At 45.1% G+C, this 15,208-nt stretch overlaps 1 protein-coding gene across 29 annotated transcripts in view; it reads left to right on the forward strand.

Annotated features, from left to right (window-relative positions):
• KIAA1217 (KIAA1217 ortholog) overlaps nucleotides 1–15,208 on the forward strand; it is a 326,984-nt gene that overhangs the window by 224,471 nt on the left and 87,305 nt on the right. The window contains exon 1 of one of the 29 annotated variants that reach the window (XM_027121841.1): nucleotides 12,806–13,107. The exons of 27 other annotated variants lie outside the window; for them this stretch is intronic. The gene's annotated coding sequence lies outside the window, so the exon portion shown is untranslated. Of the gene's footprint in view, nucleotides 1–12,805; nucleotides 13,108–13,952; nucleotides 13,959–15,208 lie in introns of those variants that run through there. One more of the 29 variants, XM_027121842.1, reaches the window with a different exon arrangement.

The raw sequence follows: 15,208 nt of genomic DNA on the forward strand, positions 1-15,208 counted from the left end.
GGGAGTTTATTGTCCTGGTATTTTCAGGTTGTATTCTTTGCACCCACGTGTTGCTTTCTTCCTGGGGTTTTGTTTTTCTGTCTTCTCCGTGGGTCCCCATCAGGGAAGCCCAGACTATAGGAGACTGCATCCGGCCACTCTCAGCACAGGTTCCCTTGGTCCAAGATCCTAATTTGTAGAGAGCTTCCAGGGGACCATGCTTCTCTTATTTCTTTTTTTAAATTGAAGTATAGTTGATTTACAATATTGTGTTAGTTTTGGGTGTACAGCAAAGTGATTCAGTTACATTTTTTTTTTTTCAGGTTCTTTTCCCTTATAGGTTATCATAAGGTATTGAATATAGTTCCCTGTTCTAGACAGCAAATTCTTGTTGCTTATCTAATTTATGTATAGTAGTGTGTATCTGGGGGCCATTCTTTTCTTTACACTTTTTCTTAAATTTCTCAGCATTTTATATAAATGCTTTTATATAAATCGTGTTACTTTTATGTATGTATATATATCTATTTGTAGGGGGAAAAGCACACGTTGATTTTTCTTAAGAGGGAAGAAAAAGTTTTTAAGCTATAAATCAGCTGGTGCTAAGCCATTTCCTTTCTGTCCTGCTTTTTGCCCATGGGGTCTGCATGTAATTTGCAGGAGCGATACGTCTGCTCCTGAGACACTTGAACTGCTCCTCCAGACTGGTGGCTGAGGAAATACACCTGATCTGTGTCATTGAACTTACCTCAAGAAACAGGCCTGGCTGACTTGGAATCATAGAGTTTCAGAGGTAGAAATAAGGTCTTACACGTCATCTTTTATAACCCTTCACCTGTCAGTTGAGACTCTGGAGGCCTGGTGTGGATGGAGTGACTAGGTCCAGATCACAAAATTAGGAAGTGACAAAAACCTCAGACCAGCTCTTTCTCCATCTCTAGTGCCCCCCCTGCTTTAGTTCTCACCCCACTGGGTCCCCCAAGGTGTGTTTTCTTGGTTGATTTAGGAAAAGACTCTACGTCTGACTTCCCTGAACCGTCCGTGTTGCAGTTAAGTGTAGCCAGGTCCCCGCTTCCTGTTCAGATAGCAGCCCAGCCCTGCAGTGGGACCAGAGCTCATTAATTGGAAATGCATGGGCCTGGCCCAAAAATTAAACGGATTTTGAGCTAACCAGATTTAGATTATCCAATATTTTTATTGAAAGAGAATAGGCCATCAAGTCAACTGAAGAAACAGCAGCTGCTTCAAATTATGAGATGCTTTGAATGAAGCAATCTTGGCTTAAAAGAGTTGGGAAGTATTATAGCATTATTTGCAAAAGTCAGCCTCTTTGCTGAAGCAATGGCTCCTATGATAACCCTGTTGGAAACTCCCGCATATCCCTACTCAGAGTACTTTGAAAGTTGTTCTTCACTTGGAACCAGTGATTTTTGACAGCACAAAGAAAAACAGATTCCTACATTTTAATGATTATATAATGTTGTTGTATGGAGTATTGGAAAGATAAGTAGCACAAAGAACCTGAGAGTTAATGAATGTGATCGTTCATCACAACTAGGTAAGAAAGAAAAGGTCAATTTAACACTGACATCAAGAAAAGCATTAAAGGGCTTCCCTGGTGGTGCAGTGGCTGAGAGTCCGCCTGCCGATGCAGGGGACACGAGTTCGTGCCCCGGTCCGGGAAGATCCCACGTGCCGCGGAGCGGCTGGGCCCGTGAGCCATGGCCGCTGAGCCTGCGCGTCCGGAGCCTGTGCTCCGCAATGGGAGAGGCCACAACAGTGAGAGGCCTGCGTACCACAAAAAAAAAAAAAAAAGCGTTAAAAGAGTAAATAATACAGCTGGTGTGAGGATGTGGGCGAAATGGTGATAGTCTCTTGTAACTGAGCAAAGTGTAGAAACCAAGGCTTTAAGGTAAAGCCCAAATTACGGAGAGGACAGAGTAAAACGTCATTAAAGATTATACAGTTGACAGCCATGAACCGTTCTGATGTCAGAATAAAATCTAATTCGTGTTTAAGCGTCCTCAGGACCTCGGGTGTCTTGTTACTTGGCCCAAAAGAAAAGCTGTTCAGTACATCACTTTTGTGCAGATTTATTTATTTAAGACCTGTCCAGATAAAAGGTGTGAACGCCGAGTGCATCGTTCCAGCTGGAGGGACACTGGTCCTTGCTCAGGCTGCGCTAACTCACCCCATATTCCTGAAATACGAAGACTGTTTCCCTCAGTTGGTTGATGGCCACATGTACTTGATTTCTTTCTTTTTATTTATTTTTTTCTTTCCCCGTGAAATCAAAGGTCGAAACGAGAAATGGTAATGATGTCAATGATGAGGTAGTTCAGACATAGTGGGGACCTGATCTACAAGGCACTTAAACTTCAAAGCAAACGCCTCTAAAGCGTTGGGTGTCACTGTCAGGGTCTGAAGGCTTCATACAGATGAGCGACTAGGGCTGCTCCTTGTATCCCCTTCCAAGGAGAAGGCAACTGAATGGAACATTCTGTAGGTGGGTCCCTACTCCCTTGCCAGAGGGACTGAGGGAACATTCTGGTTACATATCCACAAAGTGGGTATCATTTTTGCTTGCCTTGAAAAGCAAATCTAAAAATATATTTCCTAGCAGCTGTGTAACTGCAGAACAAAACAAAAAAAATCTGCTCTACTGCAGCGCAAATTACTCACTAGATATCTCCAGGGTTCAGATGTTAATGCTTCAGAAATTTGCCACAGATTTTACTGTATATATTTAGACCAAGGAACCTATTAGCTTGCGATCCACTAGAACCTCTACATTCTCATGAAAATAAGAAATGTGCCACTGTTGGCAACTTAAGGCTATAATTATGTTAATCTGACCATTCTAAGACTGAAATACGTTGTTTTAAAATGTTTCTGTATTTTTTATTATTCGTAACGATGATCTGAAGAAACTTGGTGAAATGCTAATAAGTTTCTATTCAGTATCACTTTGTGACTAGAGCATAAAAATGAGTCCAACGTGGTATTTGGATATTTTTAATTTGGGCAGAGAATTTTTATCTACAGATATGTACTCATATACACAGTGCATCTTAATAATATGAAAACTACCCAAATGTACTTTTATATTTTAAAGGTAGAGACAGTGCATGTACATGCAAGGCCGTCTCCACGTATATGCCCAATAACAAAAGTTTCAGCCACACTTTGCTATGCCAAGAAAAAGAAAGGTCAAAAATCATTGTTTGAGCAATACCACAAGGTAAATGTTTTTTTATCAAGATGTATTCTAAAGCACATGGGTCCCTGTTTCTAATGTGGGACCAGACTAAAATGGACTGTGTAGTTGAAATTCTGAGCACATCCGAAAGCTTGCCTTTAGCGACTTGGTTCAGCTTCCTCCTCACCAACCAAAACTTCTATTCCAGCCACAGTCAAGTGATGACATAGATCCTCTTTTCATTCCCAAAGAGAGGTTCTCCCGGCTGATAAGATAGGAAGGGAAGGGCTTCCCTGGTGGCGCAGTGGTTGAGAGTCCGCCTGCCGATGCAGGGAACGCGGGTTCGTGCCCCGGTCCGGGAGAATCCCCCGTGCCGCGGAGCGGCTGGGCCCGTGAGCCATGGCCACTGAGCCTACGCGTCCGGAGCCTGTGCTCCGCAACGGGAGAGGTCACAGCAGTGAGAGGCCCGCGTACCACAAAAAAAAAAAAAAGATAAGAAGGGAAGAAGAAGGATCCAAAACAAAGATGTGGGTCATCACCCATCTCACAATTTTTATAAATAATTAATACTTGAATCTGCTAGTTGAACCAGGATCAAGTGGATGGAGAGTCTTATGTCTCCTGATCTGGGGTCAGGATCACCAATTCGTGTGGGAATGGGAATGAGGAAAAGCGCCTCCTTGAAACGTTATTTGATTGCATATGAATGGACTTTTTTTCCTCAAGGATGAGATCTTTGGAATATAATACAGCCTGGTGTTCTTGTGTCGGCTGCTTTCAGAATCTTCTTTCTTTCGTGAGCTCTTGTATCTCAAGAAGAGAGTGTATCATTCTCTTTACCCTCCTGTGCATGTGTTAAAGCGGGGATTAGCCATTCTATTCGTGTTGCTGTCACAGTTCATGGGGTGAGCCCGTGAATGTTCATCATACTGTGTGTGGACCATGCTCTTCTGCATGCAAAGTCACATAAGGGTAATTCAGCTCATTTGATGTTCACAGCACCAGCAGGGTGAGTACAGAGGGTGTTCCCCAACTCACTTAGCAGCAGAACCAGTGGCAGGACCACAGTCACCGCCGTGAGACCACAGCCCAGGGAGATCTTCGGGAACAGAAACCAAGTCTCTTCATTCATAATCCAGCACTCTCTCCACCACACCCTGCTGTCCTCCTTCTGTATCATGGTGAAGAAGGGTACTGATCAAAGAGCGAACATGATTAAATCTTTTTTTAAAAAAAAACATTGGAAACTACTTTGTGGGCTTCAGCACATTGAACAAGTTGAGAGTTGAGGGTCTCTGGAATCAAGACAACGTCTTCTGATTTTAAGAAACTCCCTTTGTCTGTTTATCGACCCATATCTTCCTGTCCTCTTTTGGAGAAATTTTGCCCCAATGTTGCTTTTCAGAGAAAGGAAGAAAAGTGAGAGAAAGGATAATACAAAGAAGAAAAAGAAAGCTGGAGGTTGGCTTGGGCAGTGGGGGAGGATGAGGTGCTTTGGGGTCAGCCTGGAGCCTGTTTCCCTTTGAAGGGAGTTGCAAGCTCTCCCTGATAATCATGAACTTTGGAAGGCATCCCGTAGATGACAACGCATTTTTGTCACCTGCCTCATCTCCTGTGTGATCGGATTCTTTCCTTTCAGGGGGCAGTGTTTGGAGGTGGGGGGAACACAACTGGATCGGGGCTGCCCTTTTGCCTGATGTGGGCATTTTGTCACGTGGCACGCGACTTCCTTACATACTGGGCCGGTAGCTGTCCATTTGGTTCCTCGTGGTTACTGCGAGTCAGGAATGCAGGGCATCACTCGAGGGTAGGAATGCTCAAAGGCTCAGCAGTGTGTCCCTGGATGCAGGGAAGCAGATCTTGTGTCTGGCAGGGAGGCTCCTGGCCTGGTCAGAACCTGGCGGGGAGCAGGGACTGTCAGTGCAGGGTGAGGCCTGGCGGGGCATGGACAGAGAGGCACGCCAAGCCCAGCCTCAGGGTGTGCTCGACTCCCAAACTGGTTGTCTTTGAGCATGTTATTTATCCAAATAAGGAGAGGCAGTGCTTTTGCTGACCATCTCAGATTCCAAGCCTTGTGCACTGGCTGGCTGGTTGGCTGACTTGATATTTGAACTGAAAACACAAAGGTATTCCTTTGAAATGGAGCATTCTCGTGGGGCTCCTGGGTGCCCTGGAGTCAATGTTTGGAAGGCAGTTATCTACCCACGTTTGTAGATAACAGTAATATGGTCTGATCTATGTTACTCTCCTCTCATGCCTCTTGCAACATTCAATCCAGATGACTTCGTTCAGGTATTTCTGGACCTGATTTTAGACGGGAATAATACTGACCTTAGTGATTCTTGAACCACTGCCCTCCTTTGAACCTTGAACCATTCAGAGAAAGTCAGGTCTCTACACCGATTTCTTAACCCTAGAGTTTGAGATTGTTCTGGTCCTGGTATTTGACTTTGTTCCTTCATCTGTCAAATGGGGATTATATTGTTTATCTGATGGGAGTGTGCTAGGAATTAAATGGAAATGTATTTGATAAGTAAGAAGTCTCCAGAAATATTAGTTTCCCTTCCCTATCTCCATCTTCTCCTGGCAGATTTAATTGCCAATATTTACAGATGGAGAAACTCTAGGTAATTATGATTGTCACCCAAAGTTGAGTAAGGTCAGCTTTCTGAATTAGGATTTTACCAAGCCCACAATAGAATGGAGATTTGGATGTGAGCTTGCCTCTCCCCTTTACTCCCTAGAGCAGTTTTTGTCAAAGAGTGGTCCCTGGACCAGCAGGTCAGCATCATCTGGGAACTTGTTAAAAAGGCAAATTCTCAGGCCCCACCCGAGTCCTGTTAAATGGGAAGTGGAACGCGTTAATCTGGGTTTCAGCAAGGCCCCTGGGGGATTCTAATGTTGTTGAATTACGTTGAATTTGGAGAACCACTGCCCCAGAATAATTTGCTGGTCGGATCAGAGGTCTAGTCATTCCCCAGGACACTCGACACTTCCCCACCTCTGGTCTATGACCATGCCTTTCTTCCTGCCTGGAATTCCTAAGAAAGGAAACTCTTTCTTCCCTACTGAAATTCTGCTCATAATTTGTGGACTCACTTAAATCTCACCTCTTCAGAGAAGTGTTCCTCAACTATCCCAGCCAGAAAAATCTTATTCTTCTAGAGATTCCAGAGGGTTTGTCTGTCGCACCTATTTGACACTTGCCACAGTTATTCTTGCTTTTTGTCTTATTTTTATTACTCATGTCCATGCTTCATCTTCTCTACTCTTAAAAGGTAGGAACTGTGGCATAAAGATTCTTTTGCCATCCTCAGCCTTAACCTTGGGCTTTGCATAGCTTTGCATACAGAGTGACTACTCACATATTTCACAGACCCACAAAATGTCGCCTTTGGAATGGGCCTGAGAGACAACAAGAGATCAGACTTCTTGCTTACAGCTAAAGAACTGGATCTTAACACCTGGATCAGAAGCCAGGTTCCGGGGCTTCCCTGGTGGCGCAGTGGTTGGGAGTCCGCCTGCCGATGCAGGGGACACAGGTTCGTGCCCCGGTCCAGGAAGATCCCACATGCCGCGGAGCAGCTAGGCCCGTGAGCCATGGCCTCTGAGCCTGCGCGTCCGGAGCCTGTGCTCCGCAACGGGAGAGGCCACAACAGTGAGAGGCCCGCACACTCCAAAAAAAAAAAAAAAAAGAAGAAGTCAGGTTCCATGATACCCAGTTTGGTGTTCTTCCTTCTCCACGTACTGCATTGACTGGTGAGAGACACCTGACTGGGACACGCGGGGCCACTGGCCTGGTCCACACTAGCAGATGTCCTTGGTTTGCTGCCACAGACTCCAGCTAAACCCAAGGAAAACAGATGGGTTTTCAGAAGTATATTCATGTAATTTATAAACCTGGAACCTTTTCAGTTCTTCCATAACTAATGAGAACTGGGAAAGTTCACAAGCCTATATAATTATATAACAAATGGCATCTATTCCCAGTCATACGTGAGACAATGTTGCCAGTTCACATACTCAGTATACCTGGGACACCCGTGGAACTTCTCTTAGTTTCAAGAGTTGCTGTTAAGAGTAGAAAGAAAGTGGCTCTTCTGAGCCCAGGAAAAATACGCACAAGGGCTGTTTTGATCGGGATCCGCCATCATTGTTTTTTCATGTTTATTTGGAGGGAAAAATTGAACTTGGTGGATTTGTTGAATTATTGTCCCTCAATGTTATCCTCTGGGGCTCTTTGCTCACACAACCCTTTCTTCTTTTGACACTGGCTAATATTGTGCAGCCGAGGATCAAAAATAATGGCACGGGGCTTCCCTGGTGGTGCAGCGGTAGGGAGTCCGCCTGCCGATGCAGGGGACGCGGGTTCGTGCCCCGGTCCGGGAAGATCCCACATGCCGCGGAGCGGCTGGGCCCGTGAGCCATGGCCACTGAGCCTGCGCGTCCGGAGCCTGTGCTCCGCAACGGGAGAGGCCGCAACAGTGAGAGGCCCGCGTACCGCAAAAAAAAAAAAAAATAATAATAATGACACGACTAAAACACCTTTCATCAGAAGCCATCCATAAAATTCCCTTTAAAATTGGCTCTGCTGACATAGCTCACCTTATATTGTGTTGTTTGTTCTATCACTTGCTAACAGAACCAGCACATATCCTACCCCGATCAGTATGAAAACGGAGCAGAATGCAGGCAACGGGATGATTCCAATAGAAGGGCCACGGTTATAACCCAGGTACACAGAGTTGATTCCAGAAAAGTTGTGAGGAAAGAAGGGGGAGAGGGGCAGGGGGACAGGAGGCAGGCCTGAAGGGGTTAAATCTACCAGGGAACGCTTGGTGTTTGTTCGAAGCCCTGAGAAAGGGGCTGATGGCGATTTGAGTACTACATTGTGAGAGGGCAGTGGCAGACCGAGAATAAAAGACCATTTGTTTTCCAACTTGGCATCATCCATTCATCAGTTTGTTTACCAGCATTGTCTCCAGTGGTCTCTGAAGAATATCTGTCCTTTAATCTGTAGCTGTAGAGCGTAAAATTCTAGGTAGATCGTTGTCAGTTTGCTGTTTAGGTTTGGATACGGGGAGGATATGTTGTATCATCAAACTAAACTTTTTTTTAAAATTCTTACATTGTTGTGAGCATCCTAAAGCTATATAATGTTGTGTCAGCTTTCTTTCACTTACAACATAATCACCTAGATCCATTTCCTGAATAAAAGGTAAGTGGGACGTAGGGCACGGTGACAGAGGTGGAACGCATCTGAGAGATGTGGTCCCAGGAATGTCACCCAGTAGCGGAATCGGGGTCCTAATGGTAAAGAATGTTAATCAGATGAGGCCCAGATATTTTATCCCATAGCAATCTGGTGTCTGTGACTAATGAAGACATATATATGTGTGTATACATATACGTATATGTGTATATACACGTATTTACACATATGTAACTGGTAATGTAATGATACCCATATAGTGATAATCAACTAGTGGTATATATGAGGATATGTAAGTATATATAAGCATAATGTATACTAATATGTATATTAGTTAAGTACAATGTATAATTAATTATATAACTAATTTTGAGGCAGGAAGATAAAAATTAATAGGAAGTCAAGAGAGTACCTGTATCATTATATCCTAAAGCCACTGAGATGTCCTGTTACTCTTTTCCTTTGCCCTGAAAATCTGGACCTGAAAGGCAAGCAAATGAGGTACTTCTCGAGTGGAATTCACCAGACTGCCCACTCATGGTCAAAACTCAAGTGCATTAACCCTCAGTAATTCTGTAGGGAAGACCTTGGGAGCATGAGTCCTCGCTGAGCAGCTCAGCGACCTGAAGGACATGAGATTTCACACTTAAACAGAGAAGGAAGTAGTGACAGTGTTGAGGCTGAAGATGGGGATTCTTGCTGCCTTGCTTCTTAGTCCTGTGTGAAGCTGGACAAGGTTCTCATCTCCTCACACTTCCACTTTCTCACCATTCACATGTGGAGAGACACCGGACCTCCTGACCCGTGCATTTCACTTCGTGCTGTGGCTCGTGAAATAAAATCACCACTGAAAGCGCTGTCTAAACTGCAAACTGCTGGATGATGACGATGACGATGGTGTGTGTGTGTGTGTAGCCATCTTCCATCGTACCTTCACCCCATGGAGTTATCTAGATTTTTCTTGGCTGTCATCCCAAGATAAGAGAAGTGGAGGAGAGGGGAATTCCCTGGCAGTTAGGACTCCGTGCTTCCACTGCAGGGGGCAGGCGTTCAATCCCTGGTCGGGGAACTAAGATCCCACATGCCTCGTGGTGCGGCCAAAAAAAGGGGAAAAAAAGTAAAATCCTTCGTAGAATAAAAAACATTATAAATAAATAAAACAGTATATTATATATTGTAGGATGTTATGTTGACCAGTGAAATAGGAGTTTAGAGACTTGTCCTAAAAAGAAAAACAAAATCTAAGGCACTGAACATTTGTATTTGGGTGACGGAGATGACTTATCTCGGAGCACCAAAAGGGGGTTGTGTATAAAAGTAATTGTCTGTGCAGGAAATGGGTGGATGTGCAGAGATGAGATAAATAATGAGGAGTTCTTTGTACCATCCGTTGCAAGTGGTAGCAAGAAAATATCGTTTTACAAACTGTAACTATTTTAGATATAAAAGGAGGTTGTCCTTGCCTGAGTGTCCCAACAGAAGATTGAGTGTCGGTATGAGGACATTGTTCTTTTATCTGTGCTGCAGCTCTGCACAGTTACTGATTGTGGCTTGGAAGTTACATGATTTATTTCATGTTACTTGTTGTGCGTTTCCATCCTGAGATCTTGAGTCACCACTGGGCACGGTATTAAGTCAGCCAGCGGGTCTGGTGCAGGAGGGCTCAGCAGAGTTGGCTGTGTCAAAATATTTGTGGGAATAACACTCATCTTAAATATAGCCAGAAGCTCACCGTGTCTTTCCTGAGAATTAAATAATTTTGGCAACAGTCTGTCTGTCTCGTGTCTGGGAAACATTCCATTTATGACCAAATGAAACATTAATAGACCTTCCAAATGACCATCTTTCCAATTTTAACAGTGTAAGAAAGATGAATTTGAAAATTTTCCAGCATCAAAATCACTCCCCTTCACAATAGCATCTTTGTGTTTATAAGAGTGGTTTAGATTTTCTTTTAGCATATGTACTTTTTTAAAAAGCCAATAAAGCAGCGAATGCGAAAGGGGAAATAGGAATAAATTTCACAAGACCGTTAGCCTTACCAGAGCATAAAAAGTATTTCCTGTTGAGGTAATGCTGACTATTTATTAGCATGTCTTTTCTTAATACTCGCTAGAAATAAATTGCTTCCACTTTGCCTATAGTGCCAGTCAGTGAAAGGAAGAGGGAGAATGAATAGCAGGACACTTAACACACTGCCGGGAAGCGCAGGTTCACAGAGGCTGTAGCATCCGAGCTAGGCAGCTGAGAACTTGGCCAAGTAACAGAACCAGAGCGTGGGATGTTGGTGACTGGGTCCACCCAGAATGAGCCAAACTTTGCAGTAAGTTGTCCTGTAAGAGCCATTCTCTGGAGGGCACAGGCCACCCAGGTGAAGCTGAGTTCTGTGGCAGCAGAATCCTGCTTAGGAAATTACGTTGCCTGGCCCCCAGCTGGCACTGGGTTACTGAGCTCCCCTCTCTCTTGGGTGAGCTGGGCGCTGAATCCTTACTAGAGAGCATTTAACTCATCCCGATTCACCACGGGATTGGGCCAGCTCTCACGCTCTGGACGGTGGATTACTGCTCTAGTCCTGACCAAGCCATGCCTCTCCTGCCCAGACGGTGCCCTGAAGCATTTTGAGTGTAAAAGAAAATTGCCCTGAACATGGCAGGAAGGAAGGGATGGGAGAGGTGACCAGGACCATGTCTCACCGTGCACCCACCGACTCCCAAGGTAGCAGGGCCCACAGAAGCCACCTGCCACTAAGGCGGCGGATGTGGACTCCCATGCTGAGCTTGGCGGGGTTCACGTGGCCAACAGCAGTGACAGCTCAGTGCTTCTGGGCCGGGGGGCGGGGCCAGCAGAACCCAGACACTCCCGCATTCGTTCACCTCCCTAACGGTCCTACACATACGAAGAGCCAGGTCCATTCGTACAAGAATGCTGCTGGTTAGGACATCTTATGCCCTACAACTGGGGCTTTGGAGAAGCAGTCGGGGTGGGCCCACAGCTTCACCTCCATCCCCCTTCCTGGAAAGCACGCGTTTGACTAAGGGACCAAGACCTGCCAAATGGATACCAGATGTGTCAGGGGCCAAGACTATGCGCTTCCCATACTCTGGTGAGAGATAACAAACTCTCGCCAATTAGATTAAAAATCAAAACAAGGCTTTTCACGTTCCGTCTACTCTTCTCCGACCTCTTAGGTGGCATCTGTTACAACCACTTCATCCAAATATTGTTTCGAATGAGACATCTTAGGAGGAAAGCAATGTCATGGGCTCCGTGTTCTCCTTCCTTTAATCAGAGCTTTTTGATAGCAGTAAACAGTTTTTTTAGAGAGAGAGAGCCTGCGACACTGACTGGATTTGAATTTAAGAAACATCATGGAATTCTTTTGGTCAGCAAGAACGACCTCTAAAGGCCTTAAAATGTTTGAAAAATGCACGTGGTCGTGGGGTGTGGCATAAGGCCAGCAGGGCCTCCAGCCCAGCCTTCGGAGCTGTTTGTCCCTGGGTTCCCACTGGAATGGCTTTCTGCCCCATTCAGTCCCCGAGGGCTCAGAAAGCACGATGGTGATTACACAGAGCCTACCTAGGAGCTAAGGAAATGCTTCCTCGCTCTCACCTTTTGTTGGTAATATGCTAATACCTGTCTCTTCTGAGGGCTGCACAAGCCACTTCTTGTTGGGAACACAGCCCTCCTAGTGCCTGTTCCCCTGGAAGAAAAGAGCTGTGTTGACAGTGATTGCCCACGGGCGTCTCCGGAGACTGCCCCGGCCTTCCCCTCCTCTGTCTTGTCGAGGGTAAGGCAGAAGGACTCGGGCTCCCTTTCCCAAACACCCTCTTTGCTTAGCCTTGGCTGGTCCTCTGTCTCTTTCCCGCCCCTTTCAGGTATGTTTTCTAGAATGATTGCACTTGCCTGGTGCTGCCTAGGTCTGATTCATGGCTGCTACTCAAAGTTCAGCTTGGTAAAACCTGGTTAATGAATAGACAGCCTCCTCTGTCACCCTCGTGTTTACCCTCCGGCGTTATAAACCAGGGGGAAAGGCTCACGTTTCTTTCGGCTGTCAGCCCACGGACTTCAGAAGTCTGGCAGCAGAATGGGCATTGGGTGCTGGCCCATCTGGGTTTTCTCAGGAGCCCCCCGTCTCCAGCAGAACACTGAGAGTTGGACCTGGGGAAAATGAGCATGTTGGGTTTTCTGATGATTTTGTTTGTTGGTGGCTGGTCGTTTGCTTGTGTTCGTGACCCTCTTCGCCTTAGTAAGATCTGTCTTGTAATATTTCCTTCATTGTTACCCCATTTACCTAGGCCTCTCTGAGTTCATTTGTTGGTGTGTGTTTTCCGTGTGAGCCGTTGTTAGAGGACTGAGTCACCCGTGCGGTAGCCTGTGGTTGGATGTGGGCTGAGGTTATTCAGTGACTAATATCCAAGGGGAGGAGAAATTGGCTTATCATGGGGAGGACGTCTTTTTATCCATGCCTGGAGCAGCTTCGCTCAGAAGACCGGGGTGAAACAGAATGGTCTTTCCTGGTCGTGAACACCAGGGAACATTTTAGGATCTGTGTTTGTGTGTGTGTGATTTCCTCTCTGAAAAGAAAGCTGTCTAAAATGTCCACGTGTGGAACCGAGGATTGAGATGAAGCCAGCAAACAAAGGAATCGCGTGATTGAGAGCTCAGCCAATGTGCTTTCTCCCGGCGTTAGCTGCACAGGTGATTTCCTTAAGAGAAAGTAAGTGGCTTTAATTCTTTGAGGATGAAAGAGTCTCCTAAGACCCATTTTCAGTTTTGTCTGGTGACTTCATTGTATGGTCTGGTTGAGTGGTGTGTTTACAAATCCTAGACTTGGAAGGGTGGGGTTTGAAATACAATAAACTGTACCTGATACTCCCTTCCGCAAAGAATATATATATATATATTTTTAATGCTCCATAAAGAGACATGATTACATGAGACAGTTTCCCAAATCATTTGAAAGAAACATTTTTCATCCTAGATTTTTTTTTTCCCAGAAGCCATTGTAAGTTTTTTCTCCTCCTCTTTTATATTCAAGAAACTTGTAAATGAGTAATATTGGATTTAACTTACGGTGTTTGGGGGGAAACGAAATATAGGTATGTTAGGATTCCTACCTCAGACTTCAGGTGATTAATTTGAAACTGCCCCAGATTCATGCTGGTCTTTGAGGAGGGTGAGCCTAGCAGCGTATTGAGCCGGGTGCTATGCGCAGGGCAGCGGTCTCTCAGCTGGGGCCACGGTGCAGAGGCTCTGGAAGAAACTATGCTGTTTACAAGAATTGGAGGGACTCACTCAACCAAGAGCTGGCCGTAGTTTGGGCAGTAATGGAAGGAGGGAGACAATGCCCAACAAACCGATGAACAATGACGAACAGCCTCATTCATGCGTTGCCAATTTATCTAGTGCAAATAAATGACTTTTTTCTTTGTCTGGGCCAAGGTGCAGGGAAATAAATATCCATGTTGTGTCCTGGGGAGGTGTTAAAAGAATCTTTATTTTTGTATTTAGGTCATCTCTTTCTTGCTGCAAAATTAAATGCTTTAAAGCTCACATAGAGACGTTAGGGTTGAAATTTTCTGGGCTGAAAGTGTCAGTGAGATAACATGTCAGATATTTTCAACTTTCTAAGAGCGATGAAATGATACAGAAGATTAGTGACCATCAGAAGAACTGGTGGGAGAATAAAGGATTCAGGTATATTAAGGTGAATAGCAACTGTGGGCATGTGTGTGTATGTTTTGCTTATTTATTTTACATTTAAAGTTGAATATAAGTTTCTCCTAAAAGGTCTGACTGAGTTATAGTATAGGAAAAACCTAGCATGTATTTAAGGTCATTTCTTTACTCGTTAGCCAAAACACAGTTAAAATACAAAACAAAACAAGACCATGCAAGTGCCTGATTCTAGGAAGATACCTCCATAGAAAGAACACTAATACAAAGGGCTGGGATTATTTTTAAACTATGAATTATAGAATCTTAACTGTCATCCTGGTTCAGTCAGTCAGGCAATGGGTATCTTCTATATATAAAGTCCACTTTTTTTTTTTTTTTTTGCGGTACGCGGGCCTCTCACTGTTGTGGCCTCTTCCGTTGCGGAGCACAGGCTCCGGACGCGCAGGCTCAGCGGCCATGGCTCACGGGCCCAGCCGCTCTGCGGCATGTGGGATCTTCCCAGACCGGGACACGAACCCGTGCCCCCTGCATCGGCAGGCAGACTCTCAACCACTGCGCCACCAGGGAAGCCCCTAAAGTCCACTTCTTATTGGAATAGCAAGTGGACTCCTTGGGAGATCACACTGAAGACTTCTTCATCACCGTCTGCCTCATCCTAAGAGTGATTTCCCTTTGGTTGCTCTGTATCCTTTAGTGTACGAACCCAAGTTATCTAATTTTAAGGGTTTATTCAAGCGGTAGGTTTAAAACATTTCCCTACTATATCATGGGAAGATGATGTCATTCTCGACTTGGGCTCCATGTAGAGCCAAGGATGAAATTATCAAGGTTCTTCTCAAAACTCAGTCTTGGAAAGTCAGTCCTGGGTTGGCAAACCAAGAGAAGAATTTTGCCAAAGGCTTCCAACCTCTAGGTCACCCCTATTGATGGAGACATTCAACCTTAGATGACCTGTTTTGGCCTAGCAGAACGCTTGTATTCCCCTCCACTGTGGATAGCTCAGGTGGACAGCAATTCATTCAGTGACCCTGTTGGATAATGGCAGGATTATTTTGAAGTGGACAAGGCAGGGCTGACATACAGCATTACCATCAGGTACGTAGTGTTCATTGCTTATGGCTACGATCCAGCCTCGTTGG

The sequence above is a fragment of the Aethalodelphis obliquidens genome, unplaced genomic scaffold (assembly GCF_003676395.1).
Source record: "Aethalodelphis obliquidens isolate GAN/ISIS:26980383/991018 unplaced genomic scaffold, ASM367639v1 scaffold23, whole genome shotgun sequence".
NCBI lineage: Eukaryota > Metazoa > Chordata > Mammalia > Artiodactyla > Delphinidae > Aethalodelphis > Aethalodelphis obliquidens.